This window comes from Stylophora pistillata, chromosome 3 (assembly GCF_964205215.1).
Source record: "Stylophora pistillata chromosome 3, jaStyPist1.2, whole genome shotgun sequence".
Lineage (NCBI taxonomy): Eukaryota > Metazoa > Cnidaria > Anthozoa > Scleractinia > Pocilloporidae > Stylophora > Stylophora pistillata.
In genome coordinates this window covers 6,295,500-6,315,013 of record NC_142521.1, presented here as the reverse complement: position 1 = coordinate 6,315,013, position 19,514 = coordinate 6,295,500, and the positions used below count along the sequence as shown (strand labels likewise).

Below are 19,514 nucleotides of genomic sequence, written 5' to 3'. Positions count from 1 at the left end.
TACCGAAATTTTTGCAATATAATAGAGTTTGAACGTTATTTGCGAACGCTGTGTACTTTTTTTGGGCCAACGCATACCGGAAAGTACATTTTTAAGCATTCGAAGTTGATCGGCTGAGATCAAAATTGGCGGCCATCTTGGCGCGGCCAAAACAGCCCTGTGACGTCACTGGTTGTGTACTTCTGTGAAAGAGGGGTATAAGCATGGAGTGTGGCTTGCATGTTGGGAGGCCGAAAAAGAGGATTTCGGGCAAAATGCCATCCTCGTCTTATTCATCGGCGGCCACATCGGCATCTTGGCTATCTGCGAGAGGTTCGCCTAGATAGGAAGCAAAATTCCCGACTGATACCGAGAACGAATCTCTAATAGTCTATTTAGTTAATCGGCAACTGACGAGATCCACAAGATTAGGATCGAAACCGCGGTCTTGCCTGACCATCAACAGAAAATTTCGAAAGATATTATAACGGAAGATGGGCTACTAAACGCCCCGGGCCAAAACAATGCCATTCAGAGAATGAAGAAAACATGGAAGCCTCATACGACACCGCCACTGAAGATGATCTACTCGGCAAGTCTGAGGATAACGAACAAATCCCACTGTACCAAATGCCTTGCAGAACATGCCCAGAATCCCTACAATATAGGGCGAGGGCCAAACTAAGAGCAGACGAGGATTTAAAAAATGAGATAACGCAAATCCTTAACAACGCGGAGCAAGAAACAGTAAAGGCGATCATGTGCTTCTATGAACGTGAAATCGGTCGTTTTAATACCGAAATAAAGAAAAGAAAACGAGCCAAAACGGCTGGAACACTGAACACTAAGAACTGTAGTACGATCGAATCAGCACGCGTGGCGCAAGCTGAAAGCAATCCAGACAACTTAACGATCGAGACAGTAAAAAAAATAGCTGTACATCTACGAAGGCGAACGATTCGAAAAAGACGCAATCCCTGAAGTGCGTACTCAGTGCCACACATAAAGCAAATTCTCATGAAAAACTGGCATTTAATAGAAACACAACCACTACTGAGCGAACTATACAAAAATCCGCCGCTCGTAGCTTACAAAAGAGGGCGGTCGCTCAAAGACATAATCGTGAGGGCTAAACTTTGAATAGGCTACTCTAAACACACGCTTGGGAGTCGTGTAGGCCTGTCAACCCCATTTTACGCCACCATCTTCCTCTTCGCTACTGGAGACAACTTCGCTTCGTTCAGAAGAAGATTCACTTGACAAAACTTCAATGTCTGCTATCTCCTTCGCCCCCGAATACAAACAAACAGTGAGTGAAATAAACCACGCTATCGGACTGAACACAACCAGTGACGTCATCAATCCATTTCGCTCGGTACCAGGGCCCGGACATGGTTTTGTGTAAAATTTTTGATTTGAGTGGTTAAAAAAGATATCTTTCGCTTCTTTTTGGCCAAAGCAAATTATCTCATAATGATCAGCATATTCAAAACTACAAGTTAGAGCAAATATTTCAGATACGAAAATTTCGTTTCAGTAGCACTTTAAGAGAGTGGGGTAAAGAAACTTATTCCCATGCTTATTAAGGTCATATCTCTAGCACCTTTTAACAAAGACATGTTAACACGGGTCGAAGTCCGTGTCTGAAAAACGTCGACTGCTTAACCTTCCTAATTCGCGCCAAGAACGAAGGCCTCGATCCAGTCTTACGAGGCTTCTCTGCCGTTCGTGTTGTGAAGAACGTCTGGTGCTTAAGCTCTCTATTAACTCCGGATGCGAACTCATTTCAGCTGGTAGTCTGAAATACGCAACATGACATCCTGTTTGATACGAACCTATTCACGTGCGATGTGCCCTTCGGGCCACAAGCGACCTTAATTATAAATTCAAATAATTTAAAGGCGCGTATTTATTAATTGCCGCATTCCGTGATCACGATGGTCATTAAAGGAGTCCATGCAGGTTTTTTTTCTTTCTCCTGACATCGCACATCATACGTCATGTAAGAACCTATGTTAGCCTGACTTGACCGACTTAACTTGGCGGCCTCGTCATTGATAGTCTCTCTCGCAGCCGTTTTTAGTCTCGTCACGCAACGCTTCTCCCCCTCAAAAACGGCTGCGAGGGAGACTACATCATTGACTACGGATGAGAATTTTTTTCAGCCGACCAGCTGTCTTCAATAAACAATATTAGCAAACAAATATTAACAAACAATATTAAGCTGTCAGTTAGATTTCATGATGGTCGTTGCGTGACATATGATTGATATTACTTTTGTACAGTTGTCGTCAATATCGCGTTGTTAGCTGATCGATCGGAATCACGAAGGTATTAAAGTTTGAAAAGGTCGTTATGTTCGTTCCTTTTTGTTTTCCATTCAGTCTATTGGTCAATCGCTCAAGATAAACATCCTGTTTGAAAATAGCATCTCATACGACTTCCCTTTTCAGATGTTTACAATGGGCGATGACGTGTATCGTCCTTCTTCCATGCTATTATAATTGTTAAAGCCTATATCATCATAATGCTAAAAGAAAGGAGTCCAAGGTCAGAACAATAATTAGCCAGCTTCTTTAAAACCGGAGCTGAAGGTGGATTTTAACTTATTTACCTCAGATAAACTGAATATATATATAAATGCCGCGCCACAAAATTACTTAGCAAGTGCCTGAGGGCAATGTATCCAAGTTCCTCTTTTGGTATTGACGTAGGTGTTCCTAAGCCGATCAATATGCCTTAGTCTCTCCTTGAAGTTGTTTTAAGAGAGTATTTCAAATAAATGCCGTTACAATTACTTTCTTCAAAACCAAGGTGGCTTTTTAAAAACTATTTTACATAAGAATAGGGTGCTTATCACACCTCAGCTACAGACTGAGTGCCGAACTAAATGGTTAGTTGTCTACAGGTGCTTACCTTGCGTGCAAATACACAAATTATGCTTAGTGTGTCTTTGCCGGAAACCAATACGTGATGGGAAGCAAATTACATGCTTGACCGACTAAACCTCCCTTTTTTCGGAGAATTCACTTTTCTCTCTCAAGCCACTGAAAGGATAGTCACGTTTCCGTTTGAAATAAAAACTACTTGCTACGACCATAGTGATAAGTTATCTCGGAACCGCTTCGATCATAGACAGAGTCAGCTACCATTTGAGAACGTTTATGTTATCTTTTGGTTATCCTTCACCGAGGTAAGCTATTTATCTTCTCGCTCATTATGATAATGTTGCGGTCATGTCACGCTATAAAAACAATTGTCTGATTTTTACCAATTTATTGTTTTAGATGTTCAGTTGAGTTTTTTACACTACTTTGACATTACGTTTTCGGCATTCTTACATGTTGTAGGTTTTTAGCTGTCTTGAATCTTTTTGGGGAAATATATTAATCGTTTTTGACATCACTTTCCCCATGTTTACGACATACTGCAATTTTGACAAACCCATTCAGACTACTTTACTCTGATCTGATCCACTGATCTGATCTCTGATCTGATCTGATCTGATCTCTGATCTCTGATCTGATCTCTGATCTGATCTCTGATCTCTGATCTGATCTCTGATCTGATCTCTGATCTGAAACGATTATAAAATATTTTGTAACTAATCTTAATAAATACAAACTTAGCATCAGGAGCGGGCATCTCGTTTATTGTGTGGGATACAGCGAGCAAATACAGCAGTGAATAAACAATAAAGCAAAGTTCAAAGCCAAAGCGATACCTTCGAGTGGCTCTTGCATAACTTACAAAATCTTAAATAGCCTGGTAGCCCCTGATGATTCATCATATCTACGAGCACGCCTAAAATACCTCTACAGCTAACATGAATCGTACACGATAAACATACTCCACTGTCACTGGCAAAACGTTACACTTGTAGTTTATTTGTCTTTTCCCCCCACAATATATACATCGCTATATATATATATATATATATATATATATATATATATGGAGCGATGACAGTGACATTGACAGTGGAGTATGTATATGTAGGAAGTTTAAAAAATTGCGAGGATGGACAACTTCTGACGTAAAAAACATAAAAACTTTTAACAAAAAACGTTTCGGTAAGAGAATTTCTTCAGTTATTCGTTACAACTTTTGAAATAAAAAAAGAGCATTATATAGGATCGAAGTGCTAATGATTACGTAATTACAGATAACGACTAATGAACTAGTGCTAATAAAAAGATAACAAAAAAACTAATTACAAAGAAAGCAATGGACAAAATACAAGAAAGAAACCCTAAAAACTAAGAGATAAGAATACTAAATATGTTAATATGAGTGGCGTAACCAATTGCAAAGAAGCAATGCGGCAAGCATTAAAAAAGGAAGGCCCACTTTTAACTACAACTGTATGTATGTATGTATATATATGTATATGGATTGAACTTGTAGTTTATTTGTCTTTTTCCTGCCAAAATATATATATACTGTACGATATAGGAGGATTAAACTTGATGTCCGTGAAACAGTGCTCGATACAAATAGTAGAGCGGATACAATGTGTGGTAGGCAGAAAGAAACAACTACATATACATCCCTACAGACCTGTTTCGTGGTTCCCCCTTCATCAGGGGATTTTAAAATGACGAGTGGGCAACCACGAAACAGGCTTGTCTGGATGAAAGCGTAGTTTATTTGTTTCTTTCCTCCTCAAACATATACTTCGCTCTACATTAATGTATTGAGCACTGTTTTACGAAAATCTACGTTCCACACTTCATATATATATAAATAACAGAGGTGGGGTACTAACGTTTTAAATGAAACTTCAATGACGTTTTTAGGTGATGAAACGTCCTGGATGGCAATTCTTTCAATCTCCCACACCGGTTTTTGTCTTCTTGAGCTCACTATAACCTAACTGTCAACAGAGCTTTACTTTTCGCTCTCCGGCTCTATCTACTAATACGTCATTCTCCCCAAAGTAATACAGATATCCTCGCCACTTGTTCAGAAGACTTTGATGTCTTATTGTACAGATATAGTAAAGAGGTCATTTGGTCATGCGATTTTTACGCGACCTCGTGTCGGAAAAATAATAAATGGTTGAGTTGAATCACAGTTCTTATCTATGCGTTTAATCGTTTTATACGACACTCTTCCTTTCTAGTCGTAGTGGAAACAAAGCAGTAAAGAGGGAGTAGGATGCAGTTTGTGAACATTACCCCAATTATCAGTTTCATGCTGATGTTCACCTTGGCCCGCCGATCTTCAGGTCAGAGGAAGTGCAACACAGCTGACTGGTGGGAAAGCTTGGAAACTACTGAATGGTCTGTGTGTCCTAGAAAAAGCGAGTACCTCAAGGGATTTTACAGAACTCTTTATGGAGGAAGACACGCCGAAAGGGTTGGAAATCTACAAGCCGGGGAATGCTGTGGAGCTGTGGAGCTTCAATTTGTCGGTCAACCTGCAAACTGTTCACGTGTAGACTGGTCACTTACTTTGGATAGGTGAGCTAGTCTGCTCTCACATGCCACGCCATCGAAACTAAATTTTAATCAATTTGAATAGCTGTGGTGAGAACTGTTGCTGTGTTATATAGTAATTGACATAGCAGGCGCGCTCTCATTGGTCGACAGGCCAGTTTAAATGAGAGTATGTAAACACAGTTGTTTAGACCATGTTGATTCCTGCCTTCTTTTCTACTGATCAGATTTGATGTGTGGGCCCTGTGTCCTTATGGCTTTTACATGAGTGGCCTCAGACTGGATAATGGTCGTCCCGCGTATTTGAATAACATAGCTGGGGTAGAATGTTGCCAACCACAGCATCATCCCAGCGGTTATGAAGACTGTTACGATGAAGATGTTGCTGAATCATTCAACAACAGAGGTTGGAGCAAATGCCAGAGGGAAGGTTATTACATGACCGGTTTCTACAAAAGTAACTGCAATAAACTCAACTGTATTGACAAGTTCAAGTGCTGCAAGATGAAAGACGGTAATTTCAGTTTTTTTTCCCTTGAGCCAGGAACGGGTACCTAAGTTCTTGTTAATTGCGGAAGAATGAAGCCTTTCCTATTCTTTTACGTTAACAGAGTGCTGGTAAATTACAGAAAATTCGAACAGTTTAGCTGATAAAAAGGCCAGGTCCAAATGATTCCATATTAAAGAAATCTAAACCGTACAAAGTAACAGATTTACTTCTCCCCTCTCGTTTTCAATAGGAGGTACTCATAAAAGATTAATTTTATCATAGCTAGTAGTCCCCTCTACTGACTATGATTTTATACACTAGATTCCATCTAGTCCCACAATATCATTCTATATGAAATGAATACATGTCAGTCAATATTGTTGCAGTGTTTTTGTAAGGATATAAATTAGAACGATATATACATGTTAGTAACATCATTTGAAAGAGATCATTAATTCACTGAGGGTCGCCAGAAAAGAAAGCCGCTTCCGGACAAAATTCGAACGGGAAGACTTGTAGTCTCCCTCGCAGCCGTTTTTTCGGATGTCACGCAACGCTCCCCACAAAAAGAACTGGGGAAGCGTTGCGCGACATCCGAAAAACGGCTGCGAGGGAGACTAGAAGACTTGATACGCGGTAAATTTATTTCACGCCGTCACGTAATGGTCTGTCACAGAGTCTCTTAAGGCGAGACGTGACGATTACGGTCTAAAATATGTAATGTTCACTCAACTACAGTCAAAGTCAGCGATGATCATTTTGGATTCCCGATGTTAAGTGGATTTTCTTTCCTTCATTCAGGCTGTATCTCAATTATTCTAGGTAACATTAAATTCAGACGGTGATGATTGCTACAACTATTCGGTTTTATATTCATGCAGGTAGCAATCTCCCACAGCACGAAAGAACAGTTACAACACCGCAACCATCATCAAAGAAGTATGGATCAACAGTTACCACACAACAACCAAAATCAACGAATTATGCAGAATCAACAGAAACCACACAACAACCAACATCAACGAAGTACAAATCAACAGTTATAACACAGCAACCAATTTCAACGAAGTATGAATCAGCAGTTACCCCAAAAGGGTCAACATCAAGGACTGCGCATGAAGTGCCTTCAAACAACAGAATTTCTGCTCTAAAACTAGAGGTACGACTAATGGAAGAAACATAATGTCTAACAAATCATAGTTAGTAGAGGGGACTGGTTAGGAAACGCGGCAAACTTCAAAGGGCCGGCCTATTGTCTGTCCTCTGAGCTTCGCTTGAACGTCACGTGACGAATGACCCTGCACAGAACCAAAACAACATGGAGGACATGAACGACTTATTTTTCTTCGGCGACGATTTTGATGCCATATTGGAAACTTTGGAAAACGAGGAAGAATTACAAGAGCACTTTGTCGAAGCAGCTGACTCTGTACGTCTTTCAGAAGCCTTTAAAACGTTATTTTCGCCCAAAAACTTTGTAGTTATTGATGCCCTTAGCAATGGCATCGGTCGTAGTACAACAACATATTTTTTTTTACTGAAAGTCTTTCGATTTTTCAGTTCAATATGAAGAGGGAATTGTTTGCGAGTTGTGCCAAAAGAAATGTAAGACTAAGGCTGGATTAAAAAGACAAGACAATAAAGCATAAGGAGGAACAAGCGCGGTGAAATCAACCGACTCAAGAAGCCAAATTCACTGCTGAAGACTTCGAAGCGTTATCAATGAAAGCACGAGATAAAAAAATTGAAAGAAAATCTACCCTCAAAGCGTAAAAGAAGAGCTACGAAGATATACGATTGCCTGGGATGAAGAAAATATGAACTTCTCAGAAGAAGAATCCATGTATATGCGTTTGGTTAAAACTGAAAATTCTACTCGAAGAACTGAAAATTCTGAAGAACTGAAGAACTGAAGAACTGAAAACTGAAAATTCTACTCGAAGTACTATTCAAGAATAGGCCTCAATTCAACAAAGATTTTTGTGGGGTTGTCAAGTAATGCGGCAACATTGCTTAGTACCAAAGTGGCTGATTGTTTGATAGCTCACAGCAAACAGAAAGATGAATCACCAAATCCCAATATCCCTACTAAACTGTGTAATAGAGAAATGGCAGGGTTACAATATATTGGAGGATATGTACTGCACAAGCTTTATAGCAAGGTGAACAATGTATATAATCCCACAGCACATACTGAACAAACAGCTTCAATACTGAAAGCTGGCAAAGCAGAAGATTTGCATGTTGCAGGGAGTCAAAAACTAATTTCATCTTTAAACCGAGGTGGACTTTGGGTTATTTCTAAACAAGCTCAAACAATTTTTAAGAGAATAGAACATAATTTTAGGATTCTGACCTCAGGAAGTCTCCAGCTGAAGATTGACAATGTTAAGATAGAATCCAAATCAGCTTGTGATGTTCAATTGGTCTAAGCATATAACACCATGTTGTTGGACTCAGACACAGTGGTAGATAACAGCATTGCAAAAGATGTTTTGGACAGCATTATTCATTTATATGTTACTGTACGGGGTTTTTTACTGGCCAAAGATGTTATACAGAAACACAAAATTCAATGTAAACAAATGAAGACAGAAACACTACGAAAGGAAATTTGTAGAGCCAGCAAAGAACAAGAAAGGCAGATATAGTTAGAATTAAGAGCCTGCCACAATTTGTCAATAAGTAATTTATTACAAAGATTAATTTGGTAGCTACAACCTGCAACATATTAAATATTACTCATTATTGATTATTGTATAGACAAAATGAGTATAAAGGCTATATGGTTAAAGTATCTAACATAGAGTAACTTATTTATTTTCAGCCAGTTTTCTCGCCAATTCTTGTATTCTGCGTTTCGCGGCGCCAGTAGCTTCCAGATTCCAATTCCTTTACTTCTCCTACACGTTCCACAGCCAAATACTGAAAAATTTTCACCTGGCATTATGTCCACTGACTTGATTAATGTTTTTAGCTATATTTTGAAGGTAAGATGTCGCTCGATCACGGAGAAAATCCAAAAACTTAAACGCTACGTGACTGTCGAAACAAGCCCGCGGCGCCATTTTGGATTTATGTGTGCAGGGTCATTGTCACGTGACCTCGATAAAATCGAACAATAACCTATCCGACTGAAGTTTGCCGCGTTTCCTAACCAGTCTCCTCTACTAACTATGAACAAATGTAGGATATGTTCACCGCAGCAGGTGTTAGTTAATTAACAACGTCCAAACCAATGCTCCCAAGTTGACGTTAAGAAGGTAACGACCTAAGGATCAACCGTCTGAAAAAGCCGAGACCTACGCCTTTGATCACGTAATCACACTTGCACAAATATTTAGAAATGCTTTCCTTATTTTTACAAGTACGGATTGTTGCTAAGAAAAGTGCATTATAGTAAATTATGCAGCGTTTAAGAATGTAAACAGCTTCTTTGGTTGTGTCGTCAGTTAACCTCTCTGAGGAGCTTTACGCTTGTTAAAAGAAAAGTGTTGGAGTTCCCTTTACTATCCTTGCCCACCAGTTTCGTCTTTTAGCAGGGCTGCATATAACTTTTTAAAAGCATCCGCTGGTTCCGGTTTTGCGGGCTAAACGTTACAAAAATTGGAAGGTTTCGGAGATAACGATAACGGTGATGCCACCATTTTGCATGGATTCGTCAAATTCCTAGGATTTAACAATTTGATCTCTTTAGAAACAGATAGTTTTTCTCTACTGTAGATGATAAAAAGCCTGCAAATCATCCTAAAGTAAACTTACCCATGAAATGTCATTAACTCTCGTTCACAAACAACGTCAGCTTCCTTCAAACAACTCCTAACCATTTTGTAGCGAAGAAAGAACGACTATCAAAAACGGAGAGCGCTCGTAAACAACAAAAGGCCAAAACGAAGGAGATTTTTTGATATATTTCTTGATTTACCTTTGTTAATCATTTTCTAACCAGGCTGAGGCTATTCTAAGTGGTAACCACTCCAACAACCTAAGTGCGTTCATCTCAAACTTTGTAAACCTGACCAAGTCAGGAGAACAACTGAAACTCAACGCAGACGAATTGTCTTATTCGGTGGACGTGTTGCTACAAATTATGAGGTATAATTCCTGGGAAAACAACGCTGCCATTAACACAACGTCTGACCAAAGGAATATCGTGCAAATAGCAAGTAATTTATTGGCTGAAGGAAATGTGGAAACGTGGCTTCTCCTGCAAGAGGTATTGATAATTTAAATCGGTTTAGGAATTTTGAAGTTTTGACTTCAGTGTAACCCTTTGTGAGTCCTTGTAGGGACAGGAATTATGACAGACAGTGAATTGGAGCCTAATCATGTATCGATGGGTGTATTTGGCTGCGATAAAACCAGCTGGCCACTAAATTCAAGAGAAGAAATGGTTTTGCAAACTCCCCTCGGGTGGTCTGTTCTTACTTTAAGTACAACGTCAATAATACACTTATTTTTCTCCAGGAAAGGCAAAACATCACCGACATTCTTCTGGCAGCTATGGACGACTTTGGTTCGCAGATTATGAGTTATCTTGAAAACTCAATCAACTCAACCAACTTGGTGATATTAACCGAAAACATCGCTGTTAGAGCTGATCGCCTGAAAGCAAACCTTGACGTAAGTCATCGATCGATCAGAGAAAAATTCTGTTTTCTGTTCCTCTGTTTCATTTTGTGTAACAATCCTTCACCCAATGCTAATTGAAATCGTAAAGTTTCCTACTTCATTTTGACAGATGAAAATTAGAACCTTTGATATCATTAGAGTTCGTATTTGTATTTGTATTATTTTGTATTTATGAATATTTATACAGGGTAGCCCAGTTCAGCAAGGTAGCTGGTTTAAATGGGGCCCTGTGAAACAATAACACCCACCCATCCCACCCCAGGGGAAGATATCCATCACACAGTTATCTCGTGCGTGGAAAATTAACGTCTCCTACCCCTAACCCTGCAGGAGACAGGGCCTACGGTTTGTTCGTCCTTATCCGAGAAGACTAGAATATCTCTCCATTTCTTGATATTATAGAAAGGTAGCAAATTCTCCTCAGTTATTTTAAGACCATGAGTATTGGTCAACCTCCAGCACAACATAATCCGGCGCTCTAACCAATTGCGCTAACCGGGAGGCGGTGGGCGAATGTGGGAATGTAATGCTGAAAAGGTTAATTAATCTAAGTTAATGTACGCAAAGAAAACGAACATGTATTTTGGCCGACTTTCCGGGAAAAACAGGAACCCAAACCTTAACCTTCTTCCTAAAGCGAATTTTTAAAAGTAGGAAATTGCTCTTTGAAGGGTATGGGTATTGCTTCATCCCTCACGCAAAAGGGAGTTCTAGTTGTAGATGTCTTGATGCCGCCATATATTGGAGAAGAAAGCCATTCATAATTTTGTTATTGTTGCTCTCGTTTTTGTTTTTGTCTTTTGCACAGACAAAACAGTTTTGCGGTCAAGTCTTACTAGTTTGCACGGTTACCATTGAATAAAAATGAATTTGCGTATTTCATCTCATTTCCCAGTTGATGATTGATTTCTCTCATTATGGTGCTACACTCCTGGTTCCTGGCTCAGTCTTCTCAAACACTTTGGAAACTCGCATGTCGACCATTGTTTACAGAACACTACAGAATATTCTTAGACTTCCAACAAAAGAATCCAGTAATAATCAGTGAAGCGGAGGAAGGCTTCAGAGGAGCGGCTCAAGTATTATGTCTGTCACAATACACAATCATGGCCCGGTTGGTCCACTGAATAAACCTATCAAACTGGCTTTTAATCACACCTACAAGGTATTGTTTTAAGTTTCTAGAATTTATGTGTCTTAAACTTTACTTAGCAATCCTCTTTTAGATAGTACTTTGTCGGGCCTTGGCTTAGTTACATACACATGGTGTTTCAGGACAAAGTTGTAACGAAAAAAACAACATGGTTGTCAGCATGTTTTCTGAACTGCGTAGGAAACGTTTGTCTCGAACAAAGACGCTGAAAATATGGTATTGTTTTGCAGAGGCTTCTTATTCAACTCCGTTTATTAGTTTTTTGCAAATTGGAAATATCTACAGAATGGATCAAATGCGATTCATTTTCGTATGTGAGACATCAAAGTGTTTGCATTGATGAATTCAGTTACACCCGACCCATCTGGGTATGAATATACGTGAAGTAAGCAGCAAATGATACACGAGTTAGTCTCAGGCATACTGTAAGTGACAGTGTAAAAACTCTCTTACTCGTAATGTATTTTTCATAGCGTCATGATTTGATTGGACAGTGCGTGTTCTGGGAGATCGGCCAATCACAGAGGACGTGGCTGACGCGTGGGTGTGTGCGCGTTGATCGTGAGTCAAACTCGCGTGTTACCACTTGCGAGTGTAATCACTTAACCATCTTTGCAGTCTTAATGAACAACAAACCGGTGAGTTGCTTGTGTCTTCACAAATCTTTAATCCAACTATCACCACTCAATGTCCGTTTACCGATTACCAATATCAGATAAGTATTCCAGTTTAAACATTTCTTTGCCTTTAAAATTTTCTATTGTAACACGGTGAAGACTTCAGGAACTCCCCTGCAAACTTCTTTATCTTTGACGAAAGGAATCTTCAGGTAACTAAGGCTATGATAATGATAGAACTGAACTTTTCAAGATAACTTTAGAAATAAGGCTTATTCACACTTTGTTAACCTTGCACGTTTGTTGTAGGTAACGTTTTAGGAAATAATGAGTTCTGTCTTTACTAAATAACATAATTATGTTTCGTTGTAACACAATCATGAATTATTCCATTGTTTGCTTGTTACACGTTTAGGGAACCAGTGTTCTCTAATCGTATAATTATCTTTTATATACCTGCCAAAGTGGTGACCCTGTATCAGCCTCATTATTATTATTATTATTATTATTATTATTATTATTATTATTATTTTTTTTTTTTTGCGTTGAACTTTTGAAGAGTTTGCATTTCCTTTGTCAAGAGACTTAAGTAAGATATAGACTACTTAAACAGCACATTATGATTTTATTATTCATAGCCGTATAATTATGTAGTTTAGGTCAGTGATATTTTTCTTTAAAAGGAGAATTGTAACTTGCAAGGTTTTTTTATATTTTATACACTTTCATGTTAGATTCAATAAAGGTTACTATTATTACTTAATCATTATTATTATTATTATTATTATCATTATCATCAATTTTATCGTAACTACCACAGTGAAGATAATCATCACAACTATCATCAGCATTGTTGTTGGTGTTATTGTTTAATTCCTGAAAAAGGTTCTTTTCGTTAATTTTTCGTCCAAAATCCCTTTCAGGTGACAACTCGTAATCAGCTGCATCTCAAACATATTTCCACGATAGGCTGCGCATGCTCGCTGTTCTTTTTGGTGCTCACGTGTGTAATATTCCTCGTGTGCTGGAAAAAAGTGAAAAGTTTCAGAACAATGATGTTACTTCAATTTTTTGTTGCCTATGCTGTGTCATACGTTTTCATAATCCTGGCGGACGAAATAGGAAAGTCAAAGGTAATCATATAGTTATCATTGAGTCTGCTAGAAATTTCGACATATCCCTGGAGAATTTGCATATTTTATGATATACAGCTTTGGCCAAGACTAAAAGCAGAAATGCAAATTTAAATTTTCACCTTTCAAACGAGGGAGTTCAAAGCCTCATTAGACATTTCACTGAAAATCAGTAAAAGTGTAGAAGGCTCCTTGTAAAAGAATTTGCACAAACAATATTATACAGCTTTACCCTTAGCCCAAAAGCAAAGTCGCAAATGCTGTTTTTCGGATTCAGAAATATTAAAGATTTTGAGCTCTGTCAGTGCTCAATAGCACAGTGAAGACTAAAATATAAAATCTTGTTTTAATTTCCTACGTGTTTCGTCTGAAAATAGTAAACTTCATCACGCATGAAGTGATCAGGTGTTGTACCTAATCACGCAAGGAGTGATTAGGTGTTGTACACAAGCGACATTGTTAGGACTTTACACGTACGAGTACGTGATATGTTCATTCATTCATTCATTTTATTTGCCATTACCAGAAAAAAATTGACCAAATACAAAATTTATGATACATCAAAGATAAAAAGAACTATTCTAACTAAATTAACTTCAAAATCAAAGGAGCTAATAGCAAGGAAGCCCATTAGAAGCCGGGGGCTTATAAAAGTATAGGCTTCCTTAAACTATAGGATAATCCATACAATTAAATCAAAGGTGCTGAATGAAAATTTAGATTAAGTTAAAAAAAAAAAATTGTTAGCAGGCCAAAGATGAAATATTAAAGAAGTCTTACCTGGAATTATATGAGACAAGTCCTGATGATATATCTATATCAGCTGACAGGTCAAAAATATATTTTTTCTAATCCACAGGAGTTATGCACAACTACTGCAGTGTTGCTCCATTACTTCCAACTATCCGTGTTTTTCTGGATGCTGTGTCATGGTGTTATCCTGTACTTCCTGGTATTAAAAGTTGAACGGCAAGAAATTCTGGCCTCCAAAAAGAAATGGTTTTATGCTCTGGGATGGGGTAAGAGAGATTTGTTTGAGCAAAGCCTTGCTCGCCTCCACAGCCTATTGATATGATGAGAGACATAATCTTTGCACAATTACATAAATAACTCGGATGATCGAGGGTGACGAGGTAGTCACGTGTTCACTAATATCTTCGTTTCTGGTCGTTTCAGGTGCACCAATTCCTATAGTGGCCGTTTCCCTGACAGTAGCTGGACCCAGGGCCTATGCAGCCGATAACTGTTGGCTTACAACAGATCATTGGCTTATTCATTGGGCGTTTGTTGCTCCAGTTGCAATAATCATGTCTGTGAGTAGACTCTGTTGCCAACCTGCTCCGGCATAACAAATGCAATTTATTTCAGATTTTTTTTTTTTTAATAATCTTTATTTATACACGAAGTCGTATCATTTTACATGGTCTCCCTAGGAATCGTGTTTAAACTAAACTAAAATACTCTAAGGAACTATTGACTTTAATATTAAAAATACAAAACTTACATCGTGAATAATAAGGAACTATTAACTATAATGTTAAAAATACAAAAACTTACATTGTTGGTAATAAAAGTTACAACGGTGTATCAGAAAAATCTTTCCCATGAAATGAAGTTTTAAAAACATTTAAACTAGGCAGTTTTCTAATCTCTGAGGGAATCCTGTTCCACAGAACAGATCCACTGTAGTGTAGGCTCCCTTTTGCAGACTCAGTTCTGGGTCTGGGGACATAATAATTTAACTCAGTATTTCTAAGATTGTGTGAATGTACACGTGAGGTCTCCTTTACGAACCAGGTTTTAATATAAAACTACGTCCTCCGTTCTTCCTAACTTTCCTTGGCCAAGATGCATGCCTCAATCTGCAACATAACACCAGTGATCAAAAGTAGATCGATTCTCACTGATTTTACCTTCTTTACAAAACCCTAAATTCCTCGCCGACAACGGACGAACATAACATGATCAAGATGAAGAACAAAAATCTTCAAATCAATGATAGAGAATGAATGAAATCTTAAAACTCCTCTTTCTCTTGTGTCAGTATCAGTTGCAAATTAATTATTTTATTTTGATACGGAATGGAAAGGAATCTCATGTTCAAGAGAAAGATAACAGGAGTTGATGTGAATTTTTATCTGGACAGGAATTAGATATCATGAATAGTAGTTCTCCTCAATTTCACCGGACGATCAAAGAAACACGAAGAGGACGTCAAAATAATCTCTCTTTTGTCATGCTCAATCGGAGATGAAAAGCGTCCAAAAATAATTTATTGATCACAAAGTACAAACGGCCAATTGAAACAAGGATTTTTGAATCAGTGGGGTACTCATAAAAGCCGATTGCGTCGGGAGAGCTGACTGAAATCCTACTTCATTTATCTTGTTTTATTTATTTATTTATTCATTCATTTATCTCTTCCTCTCCGTAATTACTTGCTTCTGTATTTTCTACTTAGATCAACTCAGTTCTTCTCATTTTGTTGCTGCGTCAAATAATCAGAGTAACAAAATCCAAAAATAACGTAACGCCTGCCAAGCAAGTGAAGGACTGGTTAAGACGTTTTGCAATGTTGCTGCCAATTCTTGGTGTCACTTGGTCTTTTGGCTTTCTCACATTCATTACGTCTACAGATGGGTTTCACTATATCTTCGCCATTTTGAATTCAATACAAGGAGTTTTCATATTTGTCAGCTTTTGCATTCTAGACGATTCGGTGAGTGGTTTTCCTCTTTTCAGTGACTATCCCACATTGTCTACAGTCTGAATAGTTAACAACGTTTTTGTTATTGAAGAAGATATATACCTTACGGCTTCTGTTCAGAATGTGGGAAAGATAACATTCAATGTTTTTCAATAGACGGCAATGAACGACAATTTTTATTTATTTATTTATAAGCTTCGCCAAAAACAATTTGGCAGGAGAGATCTCACAGAGCTGACGTTCCATAAACGAGACTCCTACACAATCGAAAAAAAAAAAAAAAAAAAAAAATTACAAATTACAATTACAAATTAGAATCGAGTGGTAGGAATTATGTGATTAGAAATAGTTAATCAGCAACAGAGTTTGGCTGGTAATGCTGTTAGTGGTCTACTCATGACATTTTATGCAGACACTTTTGAAAGTTTGTGGAATTAATGCAGGATCATACACATTTGAAGTTAGATCTAAGTAATATTTCTTCAAATTAGTTTTAAAAACATTGATAGATTGGGTATTGACCCTCAAGTATTCTGGAAGTGTATTAAATGTTCTTGAGGCTCTAGAGTAGAAACTATTCTGGAACGTAACAGTCTTAGCTTTAGGTATTTCTAGCAAAATACTCTTTGATGAAGCAGTACGTCTAGTTACTCTAACAGGTTTTGATCGGCGAAATGTGGATATGATGTTCACGGTAGCTCGAAGTCATGATTTTCAGTCTTTTAATTTCTTTTCACTAGGTTAAAAACCCTTTAATAAGCATGTTGTGCAAGAAGAGTGCAACGCTGCATGAAACAGTTAACTTGGTAACTGACCAGAAGGCAGGAAGACAGAGAAGCCCAACTGAGATAGGTGATAATCATTGAACTATTTGTTAGTTATTAGCTTTCCTCAGATCTGCGTTGTTCTAATCAGCTTGGAGACACAGAGAGAAACCAGTGTGTCGGGAAATTGTTAAGCTCTTGTCTCTGTCATCGTCACTGTCTCTGCCAGTGAATGTCATTTAGTATCCCCAATTCAATAAGATTTAAAATTTAGTTAAAAGTAAAGACTAAAATGAGTGGATTCAGTAGTTCAGAGTCACCTATGTACACCTTTCGGATTGCTGTAAGACTTAAGAGACGAATTCTTCTTGTAGGTTGAAAAACTTAAACGGCATATAATTTGTAAGATTACTAGTCTCCCACGCAGCCGTTTTCTAGTCTCGTCACGCAACGCTCCTCAGTTTGTGGGGAGGAGCGTTGCGTGACGATACTAAAAACAGCTGCGAGGGGGACTATAAGGTTACCTTACAGCTCTCATTCTGATCTATTCCACAGTTTATCTCTGATAACACAAAGGATTCGTCTGCTGGCCACAAAGAACCAAGAAAGCAGTTGATGATCTCCATTTTATGACCTATTCGCTGGCATTCAAGTTCCTTTTCATTTAACAAGCGCGATTTACAGTGTGTACGGTCTACATCAACAGAATGTAGAGTTCGTCTTCATAACCATAAATCCCCCATGCTCGACAAAAAGATATTATCCGAGATGGCTATTTCTCGGCCGTGTAGCCCAGTTCCATTTTGTAAACCCAGCCTCTGCAGTACACCGCGGTTAAGTTAAAAAACGTTTATTCATGTCCGTTATACCGAAAATAATTATCACAATAAATTAAATACACGCTATATATATATATATATATATGCATGCAAATCCGTAAGTCCCGAGTGTATTACATCACTTGAATTAGTTTCCGCTCGTGGGTATAACCATACACTACCTAGTCTCTTGCACTTTTCCTTTTCATTCAACTAGCTCAATTTACAGTGCAAACGGTCAACATCATCAGAATGTAGAGTTCGTCTTCATAACCATAAATCACCAATGCTTGACAAAAAAATATTGTCCGAGAGGGTTATTTCTCGGCCGTGCAGTCCAGTTCCATTTTGCAAACCCAGCGTTGACCAGGGCTATAAAGAATTGAGAAAATGATAAAGTATTTGTGAAAGGCGTCTATTTTACATCAGTTAAGGTTACGAAAATGTCTTCTTTCACGATGACTTGGTCAGCAAAGCTGGCCAATTTATTCCAGCAAGATCACTTGTAAGTCACCAAATGTACCAGGAAGAAATGCTCACAGTTAAAGAAAATTCAGTTTTATATATTCAATTACAACGCCCGAAAACAGCCTTGAAACATGCCTCACCAATTACCTGTTGGAAAATAATAGAATCCTCGATATTCAACAGATATTTGACTATTTTCTTGGACTTTATTTCTCAAGCTTTAAATCTTACACAAGCATGAAATTTCTACCTAGTTCTCTTGGGAGTTCCAATGGTAATTCTTTTTTAAAATATCTAAAATGCCCTGTTCATCACGTGTGATATGCTTACAGCTGAGCCGCTGACACCTCTTCAACGAAGATCCGGGACATTGAATGCCAGCTTGTGTTATTGTGTACTCGTCAGCACCCCTTTGGCCCGTAACTCACTTTCCAACCCAGAATCCCACTCGCTCCTTTCCCTTGTGAATGTTGTTACTGTGACCTGGTGGTGACGACGAAGATCGTGGTTTCTGCTGGTTTTCTTTTCGAACGCGCCGTCAATCGTTCTAGGGGTGATATGGAGCGAGGGAATTTGTCCATTACAGCTAAAATACCATCGGCTATAGCAGTCGTCATAACTGGCAATCCTGAGACTACCATTTAAGTATACATGGAGGAAATTTCTGTGAAGTTCTATAAGAACCCGCAATTCTGGGCAGAAAAATTAATTCTGATGAGTAAACTTGGAGTTACAACATCCAAGAATTAGTTATCTTTTACCCATTCTCGTTCGCAGCCAAAATGGGAGACTTATAACTCAAGTTTTTCATAAAATCGCAGTTTAAATGTTTATGAATATCTGTAATATAGTATGGGGTGAATCACTTTACGTCTATGAGTCAAATCTGCCCCGTGTAAATGGGAACGAGGAATGATGAATGTATCATGAAAGTAAGATAGTGACACTAACAAGGGAAAATAGTCCTTTAGTTGACCAGTACAAAATCCATTGAAAAATTACAGAGTGTCAGCATGTGGAGAAGGCTTGGACCCGCGGTATCATTTGTCTTAACCTGACACAAATACAGCCAAGGCTGACAGGGCAGTGGGAGTTGCATAAGATCTTGTATAGAGGGATTATAAGGCAAATTGGATCAAATAAAACTATGGATGCCATAATCAAACTCTAGAACAAAAATTTTTCTTTCTTTCCCAACGGTATCAACGAAATCTTTCCTTTCAACTGATTCATTCTTGTGTTTTTCACATGACTATGTTTCCACCAATAGCATTGCTCCATTCAGTGGCATATAAACCACTCACAACCCACT

At 38.3% G+C, this 19,514-nt stretch overlaps 1 pseudogene across 1 annotated transcript; it reads left to right on the top strand.

The window, feature by feature from the left end:
* Nucleotides 1–2,988: 2,988 nt before the first annotated feature.
* Nucleotides 2,989–18,386, top strand: LOC148734298 (adhesion G protein-coupled receptor L2-like; annotated as a pseudogene). The gene is made up of 14 exons (XR_015998568.1): nt 2,989–3,172; nt 5,105–5,444; nt 5,648–5,934; nt 6,792–7,090; nt 9,860–10,126; nt 10,378–10,533; nt 11,438–11,707; nt 12,169–12,333; nt 13,236–13,445; nt 14,305–14,464; nt 14,622–14,758; nt 15,907–16,164; nt 16,893–17,004; nt 17,472–18,386. The product of XR_015998568.1 is annotated as an adhesion G protein-coupled receptor L2-like (transcript).
* The last annotated feature ends 1,128 nt before the right edge of the window (nt 18,387–19,514 follow it).